Raw genomic sequence first — 20,352 nt, forward strand, 5'->3', positions numbered from 1 at the left:
GTCACTGGCTCACCTCCGTGGACCCCCCCCCACTTTATTGGGTGGACTCCGTTGGTCCCGTAAGTGGAGCTGTGCCTGAGTCAGGGCCTCAGGGGAGGTGTGGAAAACGGTGTGGGGCATTTACTTCACTGCCTGGGAGGAGCCCCGTGTTGTACCCGCCCCCTTGCCCCCCTGCAGTTCCACACCCTGCAGGGCTGACTGTGCTATGGCCCCACCAGGGGAGGGAGCCAGCCTGATTCTACCTGGCCCACCCCTGGTGGGTCCTCGCTCAGTACCAGTCACTGGGGGAGGTTTCGGGTAAGACAGGCCAGTGAGGGAGACAGGCCTACACGTTGGATTTAAGCCATGTCAGTTTTGGGGCCACCTGAGTTTTTTGCTGAGTTTCTTCTGGCAGGAAGTACTACTACCCCCTAATTAACATTCACACGGGCCTTGGCCAAATGCTTACTGCACGGGTCGCGAGTGTCGTTATCCTTGCTTCCAAATGAGGAAACTGAGGCTCGGGCTGAGTGCCTGCCCCATCTGCCCTGCCCGCGTCCCGAGGAGGGATGCTCAGCAGAGTTCCTGCAGGTGGAATGGGAGCCAGGCTCCCACAGGGGCTGAGGGACCAAGCTCTGACAGCTCTGCCCAGGGTGCGTGGGGCTGGCTGGGAGAACTGGGAAGGGGCCCAGAACCCAGGATCTGTGGCTATTCTTCCACAGAGTAGTTCTGCCTGGATTATGAGGTAGGCGCCTGCAGATGTATAAGTAGATGCTCAAGAGTGAATTAAAAATGCGTTGTTGGGCTTCCCTGGTGGCGCAGTGGTTGAGAGTCTGCCTGCCGATGTGGGGGACGCGGGTTCGTGCCCCGGTCCGGGAAGATCCCACATGCTGCGGAGCGGCTGGGCCCGTGGGCCGTGGCCGCTGGGCCTGTGCGTCCGGGGCCTGTGCTCTGTGGTGGGAGTGGCCACGACAGTGAGAGGCCCGCGTACTGCAAAAAAAAAAAAAAAAGCGTTGTTGAAAATGGTTTCAAGTGTGAACAAAGATGGGCATGAAGGTCGGTCCCTGTATTTTTAGAGGCTAATTAAAGTGCGTGAACAACGATAAATCCAGATAACCCACATCATCTAAAATCACCGTTAAGCATTCACTAAAGTGCTCACTGCATAGGGCACTGTGCTGGTGACCCACAGAGGGTCCTGAGGTCGTGGCCGTCATGGCCATCAAGCCCTGCGTGCTTCTGCCCATGCTGAGAGCAGTCTGTGTCCAGAGGGCCAGACCTGGGGACCTTCGCTTCCCACACTCGTGCATTTCTCCAGCCCTGTGTTGGGACACGTGTGGGCTCTCCCATGGCCGTGTCTGAACCACTCGCAGAAATCTGTGGTCAGGTGTCTGTAAGGTGTTCCCTTCAGTCTCCCCCATAACGCAAAACACAAATGCCTCAGCCCCTGCTGTACAACTGGCCGCTGCTGACTGGCTGGCTTAGGCGTAGGAGCGGGCTGGGTTCTGTAAAGAAACGTGATCCACGGTGGCAGAATCCCCGTTTTTGTCAGTGACTTGGAAAATTGGCCTCTGGAGCTAAGCCGTGGAGGGAGCTGTGTTAGGGGCTGTCCTCTTCTAGAGCAGTGTTTGGCCAGTTTGTTCGGAGGCCCAGGTGCACTCCTGACGTTCTGTTAGTCACACTTAGAAATGAAAACATTTGCACTTAACCCTCAGGGTTAAACAGTTCTGCAGGTAGATCACAAGTGATGTCGAGATTTTAAAAACTAGGTTAACTTTGTTCCTGAAAGTCTATGATGCCTTTTTATCCCCAAGCTCTTAAAAAATTTTCCTAACAGCAACTGCTTATTCATTGCAGGCAGGTACAGTGATGGCAAACTCAGGATGAAAAAGGCCCAGGGAAACCCAAGGTCTCCAAACGCTGTAACTGGAAACACATCCATTCTCACCACACAGACTTTCAGATTCCAGCCTGGGCAGCTTTTTTTTAAGATTTTTTTTTTTTTTTTTTGATGTGGACCATTTTTAAAGTCTTTATTTATTGAATTTGTTACAATATTGCTTCCGTTTTATGTTTTGTTTTTTTTGGCCAGGAGGCATGTGGGATCTTAGCTCCCTGACCAGAGATCGAACCCGTACCACCTGCATTGGAAGGTGAAGCCTTAACTCCTGGACCACCAGGGAAGTCCCCAACCTGGGCAGCTTTTTAGGTGCCAGGAGGTAGTAGGAATTATGGGTTATATTTTCAGGATTGCTGCAGGGTTTTAAATGCCACATCCCTTCCCTTTCTACCATTACTCCTCTGCTTTTTTTTTTTTTTTTTTAAAAGCTTTCCATCAATGACTTTGCAGTAATTGTATATTTACAGAGGAGTTGCGAAGGTGGTGCAGAGTTCCTCTGTACCCTTCACCAAGCTCCCCTGAATGTTGGTACCTGATACCACATCAGGCCATGGTGATTGCGTCACAAGGCACAAAGCAGCACAGGCTTACTTGGGTCTTACCACTTCTACTGAACCCTCTCTGTTCCCAGACTCAGTCCCATATGTGTGTTGCATTCAGCCACTGCTGTTTTTCATTCTTCCAACAGTCTTATTTTCAACTTCTTACTATGGTAAAATTTCAAACTATAAAGGTAGAGAAGAGCCGTGAGTCCGAGTTGGTCCCCTTTCTCAACTGCGATCAGCATGTGGTTTATCTCACTTCTGTCCCCACCAGTAATCATGTCCTGTTGGACGAGCTGGCCTCAAGCGAGTGACTGTGACCTCAGGGGTGCCCTTCCCATGTGTGCGCAGGAGGCCTGCGGAGTCTGTGCCTGGCCACGTACTCCTTGTGTGTCATCACGGGGCCCCTTCCTGATGCTCTGTAGTTGCTCCTGAAACACCTTGAAGTGAGAACTGGGTCAGATCCTTCCCTGCTTTCCGCTAGTTTCCAGGAAGAATGCTCTGAATGGGAGGGACGAGCAGCAGGGTTTGTGGGCAGACACCCTCACTCCAGAGCCTTTGCCACATTCAGTTTACGTTTGTTGTTTGGCGTGAGTGCCCCCAGCTCCACATCACTCCACTTTCTCAAGTTGCGTGATTGTAGGCGCCAGACCTCAGTGCAGAGAGGAGAGATTCTCTCTTTAACGGGAGAACCGTGGCCTGGCTTCTGTGCCCACCTTGCCCAGGTGCTGGGGATCCCTAAGTCACCCTGATGCCCTTGCTCCGATGTGCTCCTTCTTTCTTGTGCTTTTCCCCAGTTATTGGCTGGTGCCTGACAAAGACATCTCCCCCATTAGCATTATCTGGTAATTGTTTGTTGAGTGAATGAATGAACTACCAGCCTACTAGTAAATAGGTCTATAGGTTTAACTGCTAAGCTACCTCACACCAAGGTGGTAATAGCGATAGTGTTATCAATGTTGATCCCTTGGGGTTATTTACATTTTAAGTAGATGTAACAGTTCCTTCACCCAGTTGTGGAATTCCAGACCTTGTGCCCAGCGCCAAAGAAGGCAAATTGGAAAGAATGCTTTTCTTGTGGATCCATAGAAATCGGATTGTCTGAAGGGGACTTGGGTCTTCCAGCAGGGAACAGTGCGTGTTGATGGAATAAGTCTGCTCGTTGTGAATGAAGTTTGACGAAAACCTGATGGCATTGCTGAAGCTCATCTGCAGATGTGTGTTCGTCCCTGCTGTGGTCACTTACTGTGCTGGGGACCTGGGCAGCGCCCCAGCCCTGTGCTGACTGGGGGACTGGCCTCGGGGGCCTTGGATGCCCACTGTGCACTTCTGCAGGCCCTGCTGATGTTGCAACTGTGGGTGGAAACCCAACCTGGTGGGTCCCAGTGCATCAGGAAGGGGGCAACAAGGCCTTGGCCTCTGCACTTAATCATCTGAAGTGTCAGGAGTTCCTTATGGGTAGATGCTGAAGCATGTGTCACATAAGTGTGGGTCACACTGTCCTCATGGGACCGGATCCACACCCCACAGGGTGGAGCTTTGGACGATCATGAGGTGTGTGGCAACCACTGAACTATGGGGCAAGGAACTGCGATACCATGGGCTGGTGTGTGAGTCAGGCGGGGTTGGGGGGGCCCTGTATGGGGGGGCTGGGGGTCTGCAGGGGGATCTGTGGAGGGGCTGTCCTTGCTCCTGGCATTGTGTCGTGTAGTTCTGTCAGGCTTTTCTTCTGTTTGTTTTGTGTCTTGGCATTTTGCTCATTTTCCAAACCTCTGCCTGGGCCACGAGGCCTCAGGGCACAGATGGTGTGAGACCAATGTGCACCTGGGGGTCCAGGGCCCAGGGTCCCGTCCTGCATGCGCCTGGCCACTGCCTCTTCTGGCCTGGGCCCCATCCCAGAGGGGCACCACCTGGATGCACTGTCGGTGCCATAGGAGAAGGACGGAAGGAAGGAAGAAACGATGGGCATTGCAGCCTCGTGCACTCAGGGAGCTGCCATCCCGGGGAAATGGCCTCCCCTGACCGGAGGCAGCCTCTGTGGGGGAAGCAAGACAGCCTGCTGTCTTCTGCCGTCTCAGCAGGAACACGCGCTCAGGTTTTCACTGACGGTGTCATTTCCTCCATTTCTTTATAGAGACTAATGTGGATCTAGAAAGAGGGATATTTAAAGCCCTTTCTTTCTTCTCCTTTTCCCCACTCTTTGAAGGAATTCCCAAGCCTGCAGGGTAAACTAGCATCAGGGTGTCTGAGACATCTTTCTTGTGACTGATTCGTTATCAGCAGGCAGGTTCCTCTAGGTTGATTATGACTAGTAAAGGGGAGGTGTGATGTGTTGCCCTGTAAATCCTGCAGGCAGGAAGGAAAGAGGAATGGATTCATCGAAAACAGAACACCCTGGAATTCGGAATAGTCTTTCTAATATTCTCCTAAAGGCCTGCTGATCAGAATCTATCACGTTTTCATTTTCTGTAGGAATGAGCACACTTTCTTGACGGGGCACAGGGCTGTACCTGTCCCTTTACACTCTGTGAGCTCAGACTGCCTCAGAGCTGACCGTCAGGTGGGGGGGCGTGGTGACCAGGCAGTACGGTGAGTAAAGGCGGACTTGCCCCTTGGGAGAGCCAGGAGGGCATGAACATGGGAGGGGTCCCCTGGTTCCCTGGGAGGGATGTGCAGTGGGTGAGAGCTGCCCGGGCGCCGGGCTGGCTAAGGGTTTTTCCCCTCCTGAGACTGTTCAGTGGATGATGAACTGTTTTCTCTTGGCTGCATTGGGGAGACTGGCAGGGGGTGTGGGGAGGGTCTCCCGGGCACAGAAGAGGGAGGCCGGGTGCAGATAGGGCCGTGCTGCTTGGGGGCCGCTCGGCTGCCTGGGGCAGAGCCGGGCCTAGAACTCCAGCTGTGGAGTTTGCTCTCGCAGCCACATCCAGAATTGTCTTTCCATTCGTGGCTGGGATGGAATAGGACGTGCGCTACTCTAGCCAGAGTGACCTGAACCAGCAAACATGCTCACAGGTAACGAGATGAGAACAGAACATTTAGAAGAAAACCCCCTGATTCTTTTAACTTCAAAAGCTCTACTGTTAAACATAAGGTGGGTTTCCATGGCTGGGGGTCAGGGCAGGCCTCCTAAGTGAGGTGGCATTTGAGCAGGGACCCCTCAATGACCCAGGTGGCATTTGGGAAGATTCTAGGCCAAGGGAGCTCTGTGCAAAGGCCTGGAGGCCAGAGCTTTTCTGAGTATTGCAGGTTGTGCTGCGGGAGAGGAGCCGGGAGGGCGCCCAGGTGCGCGTGTGCAGGCATGTGTGTGTGCATGTTTGTACGTGTGCACTTGTGCATGCATGGTCCTGGATGGCCCCCAGGGCTCTGTGGAAGGACCCGGTCCAGGATTGGGGACAGCAATGTCTTGTCTTAGGACTCACCGGGGCCTCTGGGTGATGTCGGGACGAGGGACAGGAGGCTGTCACAGTCTCAAGTCCAGGAAAAGGGCGCCGTGTTTCCGCACAGCTCCGGAGCCCTGCGTGCTGTTGGAATTAGAGCAGCAGTTATGTGTCACCGGGACAGAGATCCGGGAAGCGCTCCGAACAGCAGCACAGCAGCGGGAAGCTGGGCGGATCTAAGTCTGCTTCCTTCCTCTGGAACCTCCTTCTCTACTTGAGGTGGGGCCTCTCTGGGTTGGGAGTAGAAATCGCTCCTCTTTTAAATTCAGGCCCCTTTCCTGCCTCTGTTATCTGAGTCACTGATTAGAAATGCATATTGGTCCCCGCCCCTACCCACAGTCAGAATCTGCCTCCTAACAGGGTCCCGAGGACTGGAGGGGCTGAGTGAGGCAAGTCCTGCTTCGGGGCACCATCTCTCCAAGGATCCAGGCTTAAATCCCCTGGATGCCAGCGGGTCTGTAGGACTGCTGTGAGCAGGGACCCCACGGCATCTCTGGTGGCCTGGCAGCCACAGATGCTTTGAGCCTGGTGAGCTGGAATGGGTGCTGGCACGCCGGAGGGAGCCCTCTCTCTTCTACGGAAAGGGTCAGGAGGGGGACTGCCCAGGGGGAGCCCAGGTGTTGGCACCTGTGTGGCAGCTGCACCTGCTGGGGTGAGAGGAAATTGCTGAAATGCAATAGCTGTTTGACGAGTGGAATGTTGGTGCCTTATTTGGAAAACCTTGCCCATAGATCTCAGAACTGTTTGTTGCGCTTTCCTTAAACATTTCTCTTGTCAGAATGATGAGAAAATTGCCTGTGTGGGAGCTCAGAAGTGCAAATTTGTTAATACCTCCTTTGACAATGGTTTGTGTTAGAGCTGTTTATGAGCTGTTACAAATCATTTCCAGTTAAAGGTGCTGCTGCTAAGGGCAGGAGCAGCGGGTAGCTGGGGGTGGGGTGGGGGTGAGCTGCCGGCCAGGGGCCAGGCCCCAGGCCCCAAGGCCTAGTGAATTGAATGGTAAAGAGCGAAGAGGCCTGGCTCCTGTGGAAAAGGACTGTTTTGAAAATCTCTCTTTTAGCAATCCCCAGAAGCCCTGTGTGAAGGCCTGCATTTGAAATGCAGCCCTTCTGACGGCCAGAGAGGAATCCCACGCCTGCCTTTGTTCCTTTATGGTCGCGTGTTTTAGACGGGCCTTTGGTAGAAGGTGCCACTCATGGTGGTGGATTTGCCCTGACCCACCCACCTGTTCATGGCAGGCATCTGCAAGATAACATCCTAGGGTCCAGAGTGCAGCCTGGGGCCTCGAATGGTGAGAAACTAACCATCATGAGGGGTGCTTTTTGTGGCTCTGGAGGCTTTATAACACAGGTTCTGAACTGGAGGCGATTTTGCCTCCCGGTGTCAGGAGGACATCTTTGGTTGTCGTAACTGGTAGGTGGGAGGTGCTCCTGGCATCTGGTGGGTAGAGACCAGGGAGCCTGCAAATGTCCTACAGTGCACAGGACACACCCACAACAAGGAGTTATCCAGCCCCAGATGTTAGTACTGCCAAGGCTGGGAAACCCTGCTCCAGGGCTGGTGGCAGTTTTGACAGATGATAAGGAGTAAAAGTTAGCACACATACATTGGCCAGGTAGCAGCTGAAAAGATGTGAGAGCTCCAGTGTCTGCTTCTATCCCTTGTTGTTTACTTAATATTCAGAAAAGCAATTCCATTGTCCGAAACCCATCTTTCTTTTTAATTTTTAAAAATTTTATACAACTTTTAAAGGTTACGCTCCACTTACAGTTATTATAAAAATATTGGCTATATTCCTGGTGTTGTACAGTACATCCTTGTAGCCTGTCTTATACCCAATAGTTTGTACCTCCCACTCCCCCACCCTGTGTTGCCCCCTTCCCAAGCTGGTAACCAATCACTAGTCTGTTCTCTATGTCTGTGAGCCTGCTTCTTTTTTTGTCATATGCACTAGTTTGTTGTATTTTTTTACATTCCACATATAAGTGAGATCATATAGTATTTGTCTTGCTCTGTCTGACTTTACACAAATGTTTAAACATGACTAGAGGGAAGTTCAGCGAATGGACTCTGTCGCGGGTGCCCTCAAGGTTAAATTCTTTCTCACAATTGCCTTTCCTTTCTTTTACCAGGTCCCTTAAAAGCTTTTGTGATCTGATTACACCTTATAGAAGTTTGCAGTTGATAAATTTGTTGTTCATCAATTCAGTATTTAGGCCAATAATATTTCTTTCTAGCCTGTTACTAAGGCCGTGGTTCGGTCTGTCCGGAGGCGTATTTCCTCTTTCCTTAGCTGGATACTATAGCGTTCAAAGGAGGCAGAGAAAGGATTGGGTCAGAACTACTGGCCTTTTAACTTCTGTAAAACGAGGTCCCAGAAAATGCCCTCTGAAGGAGACTCACAATTTTGTACAGAAAGGGCAGGTCTGCCGCTGTTCACCCCTAGACACAGACAAGTGACCCCTGGGTCAGGGGGGTTGCAGTTTGTCATATTATCCTCAGATCAGTATGACTGCGTGTTCCTGAAATGTGCTGTGGTTTTGGAGGCTGTTGTTTTCCTGGAGTGCTTGTACAATTCCATAACACCTCCTTCAATGAAAGGTGAATTTGCATAGTTTGTGACTACTTCCTAATTTCTAATTGACTTTTGGGTAAAATGAACCTTAATACTGAAATATCCCACAGTTGTAGCTCTTAGAGAGGCACTAAGTAAAAGGAACCACAAGCCTTAGAATGTTCTGTTAAGTGTGTCCTACGTTGTTAATACACTTTTGATTCATTTTCTTCCAGTTGTTTCTTTAGCTTGTTTTCTGATTTTATATCTAAGTCATCTTTATCATCTATTTGTATCCACCTCCTGTCTGTTTATCAATCATCTCTATCATCTTTATCTGTTATTTATATCTGTTTCTGTCTACTTATCCTGCCTGTCTGTCTGTGCTGTTCACACAACTCAAGGGGCATTCATTCCATCTTCCCCTCGAAGAGAAAAGGCTATACTTTATTTTTGAATAACCTCCTAAGAGCACATGCTGATTTTTATTGAAGGTCATTGCTTGGCTATTGAGCGGCCCCTGTGCCACAGCTGGTAGATGTGTCTTTGCTGCCTCAGCTTCTTTTGAGCACAACAGCAAACGTGTTCTCCTGGCTGACGCCCCTGGATGTCTGTGAACAGGGCATGTCCCCAGCTCTTCTTTGCCCAGGACTCTGGCTTGGTCATAAATGGCTAACATGGATTAGAGCGCTTGGCAAATCTTTCTCAAATCTGCTTGACGAATGGCTGAGTAGTAGTGTTTTTACACAAACTTGTTACACAAACACAAATTTGTTCATGTTTGGGGTGAAGGGGGAACATGACAGTAGTGGCAAATGGCGAGATGCTCCGTGTAGCATCTTGTTTTTTTGGGTTTTTTTTTGTTTGTTTTTTGCAGTACGCGGGCCTCTCACTGTTGTGGTCTCTCCCGTTGCGGAGCACAGGCTCCGGACGCGCAAGCTCAATGGCCATGGCTCACGGGCCTAGCCGCTCTGAGGCATGTGGGATCTTCCTGGACCGGGGCACGAACCCGTGTCCCCTGCATTGGCAGGCGGACTCTCAACCACTGCGCCACCAGGGAAGCCCTCCGTGTAGCATCTTGGACTCAGCTGATTATTTGTTGCTGCTCTTCTTTCTCCCACGATTTCCTTCCCTCCACAAAGATGTCTTTCTCTCCAGGACTTGCCTTGTCTTTTTTGACCTTCTGTCTCATGGACAGGAGTGGTCACCTGCACCATCAGTGTGACGTCCCTCTGTCCTGTCACTTGACTAAAAGGAGCCCTCCAGCCATGGTTGGAACCTCCCTGCCGATGGGGAGCTCATCACCTCGAACACAGCCCCGTCAAGGCCAGTGCAGATGGGTTGAAACGTGCCTGTGATTCAGAGCAGGTTGGCTTTCCTTCCACATGGGCCCCACAGCCGTTTGCAGGCACCACTGAGGCCCCATTGTGAGCCTCCTCTTCTGTGCTGGACGGCTTGCCCTCCCCATTCCTTCTCTGGCTTCCTGACGGCCCTGCGATCTCTCTTCGTGGCTGGCTGCGCTCACAGATAGTGGGGCTCCAGCCAGGCGTACTGCGGCTCAGCATGGCGGGCATGGCGAGGAGGAGGCAGGCCTGGTGGTCCTGCTGCTCCCAGCTAAGCAGCCGAGGGAAGGATGCGGCCTGGAGACTGGATGGCTTCCCAGCTCCCTGGAGTCACATCCTCAGAGTGGGCCTTGCTCCTCTTCAAAAAGAGAGAGAATATTCAGAACATTAGACACGCCCAAATTTAATGATAAGTGTAAAAACATTTTATAAAGCCAGAAATCAATGATTTTTGAAGTATTTGCCATTGTTCAGTTACACAGTGTCCTTCATGAGTGTAACTAATTAAGAATGGACATTTTTCATACATATCCTGAGCCCAATAACTTGGGTAAGTGACATTCTTGGGCAGAGAAGCCTTTAACATGTGTTTTGTATTAGACACTGTGCTGTTTCCTTTCTATTCAGAATTAGGGTGTCAAGCATTGTTTGCTACTTTTCTCTGCAAGTGGCTACACTTGGATTGTGTGAAGTTCTGTAGCCTTTCTCTTCTTCCAAGACTGAATCTGGATTGATTTCTATTTATAAAGCTTCTTGAGATCCTTGCTGGAGAATGTAGCTGGAGAAGACACCTGAGTGCGTTTCACACCTGTGCTGTTGTATAAAAGCATTTAAAGTACAATCTTCCTGAATCTGGAGGATCCCAAGGTGGCTTGTAACAGACTTGAGTGTTTCAAAGTTGAGGCAGATGTTGGCAGGACTTGTCTGTGCAATGACATAAAAGCTCTCTTTTCTTTTACCTGACCTAAAGCTGGGTACCCTAGCCAGGCTCTGCCCCCTCCTCCCTGCACATCTAGTCTATCTCCGTGTCACCAAGTCCTGTGGTTTTACTTCTGAGTATTTTTTCACCTGACCATTTCCATTCTTACTTGTAGTTACTGCCTTGGAGTCCCAGTGTTTCTTGCTTGGACTTTCACAACAGCCTCAGGACAGACCGCTGTGCCTTTTTTTTAAAATAAATAAATAAATTAATTAATTTTTGGCTGCGTTGGGTCTTTGTTGCTGTGCGCGGGCTTGCGAGTGGGGTCTATTCTTTGTTGCGGTGCACGGGCTTCTCACTGCGGTGGCTTCTCTTGTTGGGAGCACGGGCTCTAGGCGCGTGGGCTTCAGTAGTTGTGACTCACGGGCTCTAGAGCACAGGCTCAGTTGTTGTGGCGCACGGGCTTAGTTGATCCGCAGCATGTGGGATCTTCCCAGACCAGGGCTTGAACCCGTGTCCCCTGTATTGGCAGGCAGATTCTTAACCACTGCGCCACCAGGGAAGTCACAAGACTGCTGTGCCTTTTACCTCTGTTTTTTCTCTTCCTTCCTTGAGTGTCCTTTATGTGCTTTAGCGAGAGGGTCTCAGATTTCAGTGTGTGTCAGAATCACCTGGAGGGCTCCTTAAAATGCAGTTTCTGAACTGGCAGGTAGGGAGTGGAGCTTGAGACTTTGTTCTCACGTGTTCCCCAGGGAAGCTGATGCTCCTGGTCTGGGACCCTCAGGACGTCACACAGCTGACCACACGGTCACAGTGGCCTGGCTTGGGGCTCTTTCTCTGGGCCCCTCTCCCTCTGCAGCCTGTGGCACCCTGTTTCTGTAGCGCCACCCAACAGACCACACCCTTCCTGGCCTCTCTGCCTGGAGGCCACCCTCCTTGGCTGTGCAGCCGCATGTTGCCCGGAGAGGAGCGTGCTCCTCTGGGCTCATCTTCAGCTGCTGGAATGTGTAGCAGGAATGAGCTGCTCCAGACACTCAGGGCAGGGCAGGCCTCTTCTCTGTTTTTCCAGAGCAGTTACATCACCAGGAAAGGTAAGAGGGCCTCCCTCAGTCATTTGGGGATCGAGTGTGTACCCAGGATATGAACTCCCCCCTCCCCAGTCGCTTCCTCAGTCTTTCGTGGGTCCTGTGGTCGGTCACCCAGGCGGGGTGGCTTGGTGTCAGTCCTCACTCAGCTGCCCCGAGCCCCGCATCTCCTCCCACCTCTGACTGCTAAGCTGCCTCCCTCCCTCCCTCACACAGGTCAGTTTAATTTGGGTTTAGACCTCTGTTTTCCACATGTCGGTATGTTTATGAATTATTTGGGGAGCTTGTTGAAATGCAGATTCCTAGAGATTCTGACTCAGGGGAGCTGAGACAGTGCCCAGGAGGCGTGGTCGGGGCTGGAGGGAGTAGCACTTGCCCAGATCCCACCCCCTTCTGGGTCCCTTTGGACCCAGAAGCATAAAAGGCCATTTTGCTACAAAGTGTTAAATCTTCCTGCTACTGGCTCCAGGCTGGAGACTCCCAAGCAGACGGTGGGCTCCCTGAGGGCAGGGCATTTGCCTTATTCTTCTGCTCAGATAGTCTGGGGGATGAGTGCATGCCACAAACTGAGGAAGGCCACACACTCGGGCTTTCGCCTTTGCTTTCCTTTTTTTTTTTTTTTTTAAATAAATTTATTTATTAATTTGTTTTTATTTTTGGCTGTATTAGGTCTTTGTTGCTGCTCATGGACTGTCTCTAGTTGAGGCAAGCGGGGGCCACTCCCCGCTGCGGTACACAGGCCTCTCACTGTCTTGTCTTCTCTTGTTGCAGAGCACAGGCTCAGTTGCTCAGTGGCATGTGGGATCCTCCCGGGCCAGGGCTCGAACCCGTGTCCCCTGCACTGGCAGGCTGACTCCCAACCACTGCGCCACCAGGGAAGCCCTCGCCTTTTCTTTCTTGCGTGATGCTGCTGTGTCCAGAGGCCGAAAGAATTCTGATGGTCAATGGTGACTGCCGACTCCAGGTCTGGGCTTCTGATGGGCGTGGCTGAGAATGAGTTGGTTTTTTTTGTTTGTTTGTTTTTGCGGTACCCGGGCCTCTCACTGTTATGGCCTCTCCTGTTGTGGAGCGCAGGCTCTGGACACGCAGGCTCAGCGGCCATGGCTCACGGGCCCAGCTGCTCTGCGGCATGTGGGATCTTCCCGGACGGGGGCACGAACCCATGTCCCCTGCATCGGCAGGTGGACTCTCAACCACTGTGCCACCAGGAAGCCCATGAGTTGTTTTTTAATTGCCAAACAATGGTCTTAGATCAAAGGAAAGCTGCCAAAGTGATGTTCACATTGAGATGGTGGCTGGCGACAGCTTGTACATGGAAGGCAGGGAGCTGCTTTAAAGCACACTCAGCCCGGAGGTCCTGCAGGGCTCCTGGCCCCTCCCTCCTTGGGGTTGCCTTCCGGCATTAGCTACAGTTTCATCCCAACCCCAAAGGGTGGGAGTCACTGACTTGGTTGTAGAATTGACATGAACGGAATTCTGAGTAAGAGCAAATCTAAGACTGCAATTGTTCTGTTCCAGTGAGATTGAAAATCTTCTGTGCTTAACTGCCCAATAAATCCTCTTGCACATGGAATAACCTCATCTCCCGAGTCCTGGCCAAGGTCTTGGCCGCAATCAGCAGGGTGCCTGTGGCAAGCGGGAGGCTAGTAGAAGCTCCTCGGACTGCAAGTCTGAGTTACGGAGATGACTTCTGAAATTGAGTCGCGGTCTTCAGTTACACCTGTATTTGCAAAAAGACCCCAATAATTAAGTGTATTTGAAACAGCTTCTGCATGCGATCATGTAGAGTCATGCACTTTTAAATTATCAAAGAAATGTTTGTTACTTTTGGACACTGTACTTGCAGCCCCTGGAGGCGTGTGTGCGTGCGCGCGTGTGCACACACACAGGCCTGCAGCACGACAGTCACCAGAAGGTGGTCTGTCTTGCTTGTTTGGAAGCAGCGGCACCAGTCCCCCTTCACACATGGTGGGATTTGAGAAGAACAAGGACAGTTTTCTCAGGAATTGCGGAGGTTTCCAGGGGCAGCCTACGCATGATAATTCACTTTCTAAAAACAACCTGTGCAGCTCACATGCCTGGGATGCTTCCCTGCGCTCAGACCTGGTTCCTGTTGCCTTGTAGCTTGAGACCAGCCACCCTCCCTTCAGACGTGGGTGCCCCTCAGCCACGTCCCCGTTCATCCTCGTTGTCTGTCAGCTCTCGGGAGGTTGGGGCCACCCCTGTGCGAGCAGCAGCATCCAGTGGCTGTGCTGGGGCCCAGGTAGTGGCTTGCTTTGGATTGTGAGTCACTAACTGTCGGTTTTTTGTTTTGTTTTTTCATTAAAGTATAGGTGATCTACAATATTGTGTTGGTTTCAGATGTACAGCACAGTGCTTCGGTTTTGTTTTTGTGGTTTTTTTGTAGGTTATATTCCATTATGGGTTATTACAAGACGGTGGCTACAATTCCCTGTGCTATACAGTAAATCCTTGTTGCTTACCTATTTTATGTATGGCAGATTGTAACAAATTTATAGATGTCAAAGGGAAGAGGGAGGTGGTGAAGTATGGGATTAATGGATGTAAACTAACTGTCCTTTCTGAGTTTGGGTTTAAGTCTCATGCAGACCAGGGCATTCTTTCACCAGACTTTTTATTTTCGTGCTTTTCAAGCTGAGCCCACAGCGTCACAATGATTTCTGTCATCTTCTTCGTCAGTGGCAGGGTATTTTGTGCCTCTGAGGATGGTTGCAGACAGGGCTGACTCCTGGCCTTTCCCCTCAGTCTGCTCCTCTCCCTGTGCCTCAGTTTTCTCCAAATGGGGGCATCTGGTCCCTTTCCTCTGGCTTTCTGCTCTTGGCTTGGCCCTTCCTTCCTCTCCCCTCTCCCTCCTGGTCCTGGCAGCCACTGTAACTGGGAAGTTGGCCAGTCGTTTTGTGTGTTAAGGTCTTGTGGTTGTAATGATTTTCCTTCTCACAAAAATTCCAATTATTTGAATTTCTCAGCTGTTTGGGTTCTGGCTAAGTGGATTTAATTTCATCTGAGGATCTGAAAACTTGGTGCTTATCTGAGTTTACTGTTGAAGATGCTGAGGAAGGGAGATATTTTGGTAAGTCAGTGGATGCAAAATGTTATGCTTTCAAAACTACTCTTCCTTCTGGTACTTCGCAGCTGAAGCATCCCGCACACATCGCATCCTGCCCTTGGCTTGATTCTCTGTAACTAGCATTGCTGTGCTAAAGTCACTTCCTGCTTTCCCTATCTCCCCTCCCCTCACCTATGTCATTAATCTTAGCTTGTACTGCTTTGTTAAAGGCTAAAGTAATGCACAGAGTAAAACTCTAAAACGTTTAGAAGCTATGCAGTATTATATTGTAAACCTGTATAAATTCTTAACAAAGTTAGTGGTTTGGAAGGATTTTCAGGAGAACTCCTTCAGCTAAAAGGTAGTAAATTCCTTAAAATAACTGAACTTTGGCTTATAACAAGATCATTGTTTGGCAGTGTTCATGTTTTTAAAGCTTTCCAGAACTCAGAGGAGGAAATGATCTGAGACAATGTAGTGATTAAAATAATAAAGGTAATAAATTAACATTTGCATTATTTGCCAACGATTGATTTTCTTTCTTCCAACTTTTTACCCCTCATTCTGAATAAATTGGACCATGTGAAGAACTAGAAGATTAGCTTTACTTTTTTTTCTGGTTGAAATCGGTTTTGCAGAAGTGGAAATTTGGCAGCAAGTATGGAAACTAGTAAATCAGTTTACAGTGTCCTGTGCTTAGTTTAATGAAACCCGCAAGAACGTTGAAAGGACTCCATGGCCTCAAATAAGAGAAGGCTGAATTGTGTAGGTTTTCTGGAATTTTACTTTTACCCTTATTAACTCAGTAGCATGTAGAACAGTATTTCCAGGCTCTAGTTGGTTAATAGTTGCTTCCAAGTGGGTAGAATTTCAACTTCAATAGTTATTTTTTGATGATCTCATGGAGAAAATGTTGGGAAATATTTTCTAAGAATAGTCTAAAATGAAGAGGAGTGTGGTAATTTTTTAAGAAAAAACTGTGACCTAATGGAATATAAGCAATTGGCTGATGACCAACCAGTCTTTACCACCAGACGTTGACCTCTAACGAACTTGACCTCTAATGAGGTAGTAGAACCATGTATCTATTTTCAATTAAAATGATTGATTAACATGGGAGTATTGGGAGCATCTGTATTTCTTTCACATAAAATGGGGTACATGGACATTTCTTTTAACAATGGTTTCATCATCAGCATACGTTTTCCAGCTGCTGCAGCTCTCGCAAGCCCATCTGATAGAAAGTGGCTCATGTGTAGTGTATCCGAGTTGTTGTGTCTGAGTTACTTAAAAACAGATGTCTCGGGGCTTCCCTGGTGGCGCAGTGGTTGGGAACCTGCCTGCCGATGCAGGGCACACGGGTTCGTGCCCCGGTCCGGGAGGATCCCACGTGCCGCGGAGCGGCTGGGCCCGTGAGCCATGGCCGCTGAGCCTGCGCGTCCGGAGCCTGTGCTCCGCGACGGGAGAGGCCACAACAGTGAGAGGCCCGCGTACCGCAAAAAAAAAAAAAAAAAAAAAAAAAAAAAATTAAAAACAGATGTCTCTTTTCATCCGTGGGCGGTTTATAGGTTTCTGCACTGGGCCTGGCCCTGCATTCTTTCACTCCCTCACCTGGATGCTGCCCTCCACTCTGTCCAGGTGGCCCTTCCATCACCACCAGTGGTGCTCCTGTCACCTGAAGCCAACATGAACATTCTGTGGGTGTCACCTGAATACCTGCCTTCAAGCAGGTGCTGTCTGCTGAGGGGTCCGCTGTGCAATGAACACATATTATTAGGGGGCTAAGGGGGGATCTTGACCTGCCAATGACCAGGGCTGTCTAGTGCTTTGTTACTGGGTCACCGCAGTGGGACCTCTGGGAGCTTGTAAGAAATGCAGACTCTGGGGGCTCACTGCAGACCAGCTGAGTGTGAATCTGTCCTGCTCTAGGGTAAAAAGTAGTGCCCATGCTGGGCCTATTTTAATGACCATTTACAAGTTTATCGAAGCATTGAAAGCCAAAGGCAAAGATCCTTTAGCAGTAGAATGTGTTTTCATTAAGTTATTTCAGGATACTGGATCCCAGACTTTATGTGAAGAGTTTATGCACAGATCATGCAGATGGGTGACTTCTGTTTGGCTCCTTTCTGCTTTCTGGTTAGTCTGCAGGGCTGTGCTGTGAGGGATGGTCCTTCAGGACACCCTAAAGTTTTCCTGGTAGACTGGAGTTTGCTCTTCTCTGTAGATTGGGAGGGTAGGGGGGACAGGAGGGGACAGCTGATGTTGTGATGAACATGGGGTTATTAATTCATTAATAGTCGTTAATTAAGTGCCTTAGTTATTTAAGTGCCCAGACCAGGGTTTGAGAACTACCGGTCCCAACTAATTGGCAAGTCATGAACTCATTTTATTAGTTCACAACCTGCAATTTAAAAAAGTGACTTGCAAAAAAAAAAAAAAAGTGACTTGCAACGGAAGATAGAATGTAGGTCACATAGTAAGGCTGAGTAGTATCAGAAACTTTTAAGATATACGTGTGATAAGTATATATAAATATTTACTATCACAACTCAGTGTATGTATGTATATACATATATATGCATGTGTATTTATATATTATGCATGTGTATATAGGTATGTATGCATATACATGCACACATATATTGCATTAAAAATGAAAGTACACGTGACTAATATTATGGAGGGGTTATGGAGGAAGTATTACAAGATATAGTCTATGTAGTTTAATGAAGGAGAAAGACCAAGCATAGATGTTTATTATTGGCTCAATTTACCAAAATGACAAATCCGTATCTAGATATCAGTGAACAGTAAATATTTTTTTGCTGTTCAGAAATGTTGGGAAATAGGATGTTATGATTTTCAAACCTTTGTAGTTAATATAGAACTATCATATTACCGTTGATAGACTTAAATATTTAGAATTCAGTGAGGTATAGTCAAGACTAAAATGATCTTGAACTTAATTTGCTTCCTGCTGGTTTGGACACCTTTAGGACCTCCTGTATCTCTGGTTGCTGTGGTGAAGGCTCAGCATCTGTGTGAGTAAAGGGTGGAGGGGAGCCGACAGGACGCTGGCTCCCAGGCCCCCACTACTCAGCCCACTGAATGGAGGCCGTAGCCGCCACTGAGGGTGGAAGAGGCTGATTTTGCCTCTTCCCGTGGCCTCAACATCTGGCCCAGGGCCCAGGTGTTGAGGTGTGGAAGCCCTTGTGGAATCACGGCTCCTCTCTCCTCTCCAGTCAAAGTGAGTCCCTACGACTGCGTACGAGCCCTGGGCCCACGGCCTTTCCATCTTCATCTCCGGTACCCTCGTCCTCGTTCACTCTGATCAGCACCTGTCCTTGTTCTGGAACCTCCCCCAAGACCCCCCCCCCCCCCCCCCCCCGTCAACCCCTGGCCTCCTTCCAGCCTTGCGGGGATGCGCCCGCTCACCCTGCCCGCACGGGCGCCTCCACGGCCTGGCCGCCTCCACCCGCAGGTGCCTGGGGGTGCGAGTGGGGCTGAGTCGCATCTGGCGCTCGTGCACCTGCCTGCCTGATGCTGGTCCAGGGGTTCGGGTGGGTTTGGACGCACTCGGGTTGCTGCTTCCCGCCTCCCCTCTCTTCCTGGTGTCGAGCATCCGCTCCCTCCCAGGACCAGGGACCCGGCTCATAGGAACAGCTCTCTACCAAGAAATGGGTTTGTTTTGGATGTTAGCTATTAACAGAGGTCGGTAAAAAATGGAGGACAGTTTTTATCTCTGGCTTATGAAAACCGGTCTTGACATTTTATTATGACAGCATAGGCTTGCTTGTGTCTGTCCTGCTTCCCGTTACATTTTGGGTTTTCAGGGAAATGACAACCTAGGTTTTCCTTATTTTCTGAGAGCACGTTGCAGGATGTTTGGGACATAAGGGGTCTTCAAAACGCCACTGCTTTCTCAGCCTGGGTTGAGCCTGCTGTGGCCCTGACCCCACCCAGCCTTTGGGGGTCAGGTCTCTGGCCCGCAGCATCTGCATTTGGACGTGTGCAAGGCCTCTTGTACAGAGGACAGCTGGACAAGAGGACCTTCCAGGAGGCCCGGGCACCAGACAGCACGGCTCCAGATCAGAGAAGGACCTTGACCGTCCTGCGGTTCTCGTCACACTTCCGTTCAAGTGCTTGGTGATCTTTTGTGGAGGCGTCGGGCTTTGTCTTTCTTCTTCCCTTGAGTTTGGAAATCAAGCTTCTGGGGTTGGGGTGCCAACCCGCGAACTGCCCCCGAAACAAAGGGATGGACGGGTAACGGCCTAAGGGCAGGAAGATGAACAGTTTGGGTGGAATCAGGACTCGGACCCTCCTCCTTTTGATTCCTCACGCTGTGACCTCTACTCCAACACAGACTTTCCCCCACACTTAGTGACCTTAAAGATCTGTAAACTGGAAGCTGGAAAAAACTCGCATTTGAGGGGACCTGCCGCTCAAACCCCTGTTGTTCAAGGGTCAGTTGTAAGCAGGAAGCTAACCCCCTTGGACCAGAACGTCACTTAAAGGAAACCGGCATCTTTTTTGACGTTTCCTTAAGGTGCTCTTTCTAGCTTTGTTGAAAACTTTTGTTCTTCTGGCTTGGGAATGTTTATGTATCGCTTTTGGGATCTGGAAGCCTCCGCTCTAAGGGCTTTTAAGCCCCTGCTGCACGTGCGCAAATGCGTGCGCGCTCCCCTGTGGGCGTGCGTGTGCTTGCGTGCTTGCGCTTGCGTGCTTGCGCTTGCGTGCTTGCCGCGCCTCAGAAGCGCGGCTCGGCTGCCATGTCGGCCATGGTGAGACTTCGCAGTGCAGCGTTTCCCTGGCGGGCATGGCCTGGTTCCCTGATAGGTGGTGTTGGGCTGTGGAGCTTCTGAACAGCTCAAGGCAGTCGGTCCAGAGTGGAACGGAGACAGGACACCATCCTGTGCAGTTTCGCTTCAGGTGACCGGCCGTTTGCTCTGACATGGCCCGACTTTTCTCTGGAGGCAGCTCCGGCTGTGGGCCCGGCCTGTGTAGGGGCTGCCCTGGGCTCGGCTTGGCTCCCGGGAGGCCAGCACCACCCCGGTCCATTTGCTCTGGAACAGCTTGGCCCCAAGGAGAAAACGATCCTTGCGTGGTCGGAGGACCGGATGCGGCCTGCGCCTGGTCCTGCGTCCGTTCGGGCCGTGCTGCAGGCCGCCTCTGCGTTTCGCGACAGTTTAGGTAGGAGAGGCCTTCTGTTTCCCTTGTCTCTCCATAACTGAAGTCCACACCTACGGCTTTGTGCTCGTCCCCGTCCCACAGACCGGCCGCCTATGGCGGAGACCCAGCCCTTGTCCCCGGGGACGTTGTGTTCTCACGGGCCCCTCCTCCTGGAACCCAGGATCCGCGGCCGGGCTTCTCTCCCAACTTCAGTATTCTGTTACCTTAGAGAAAGTGAGGAGGTTGTGAGGGTTAAGAAGGATCGTGCCTCACTTCCCCCGTGAGTTCAGCCTTCTGCCCCTCGTGTGGGCTCCGCCTGTGCGAGGGGCCCTGTCCACGTGCTCCTCTGCAGGGATA

The 20,352-nt window shown here is 50.5% G+C and overlaps 1 protein-coding gene across 1 annotated transcript in view; it reads left to right on the forward strand.

Annotated features, from left to right (window-relative positions):
- The window catches only part of LDLRAD4 (low density lipoprotein receptor class A domain containing 4), a 276,397-nt gene that overhangs the window by 19,905 nt on the left and 236,140 nt on the right, over positions 1 to 20,352 (forward strand).

Source organism: Kogia breviceps, chromosome 15 (assembly GCF_026419965.1).
Source record: "Kogia breviceps isolate mKogBre1 chromosome 15, mKogBre1 haplotype 1, whole genome shotgun sequence".
NCBI lineage: Eukaryota > Metazoa > Chordata > Mammalia > Artiodactyla > Physeteridae > Kogia > Kogia breviceps.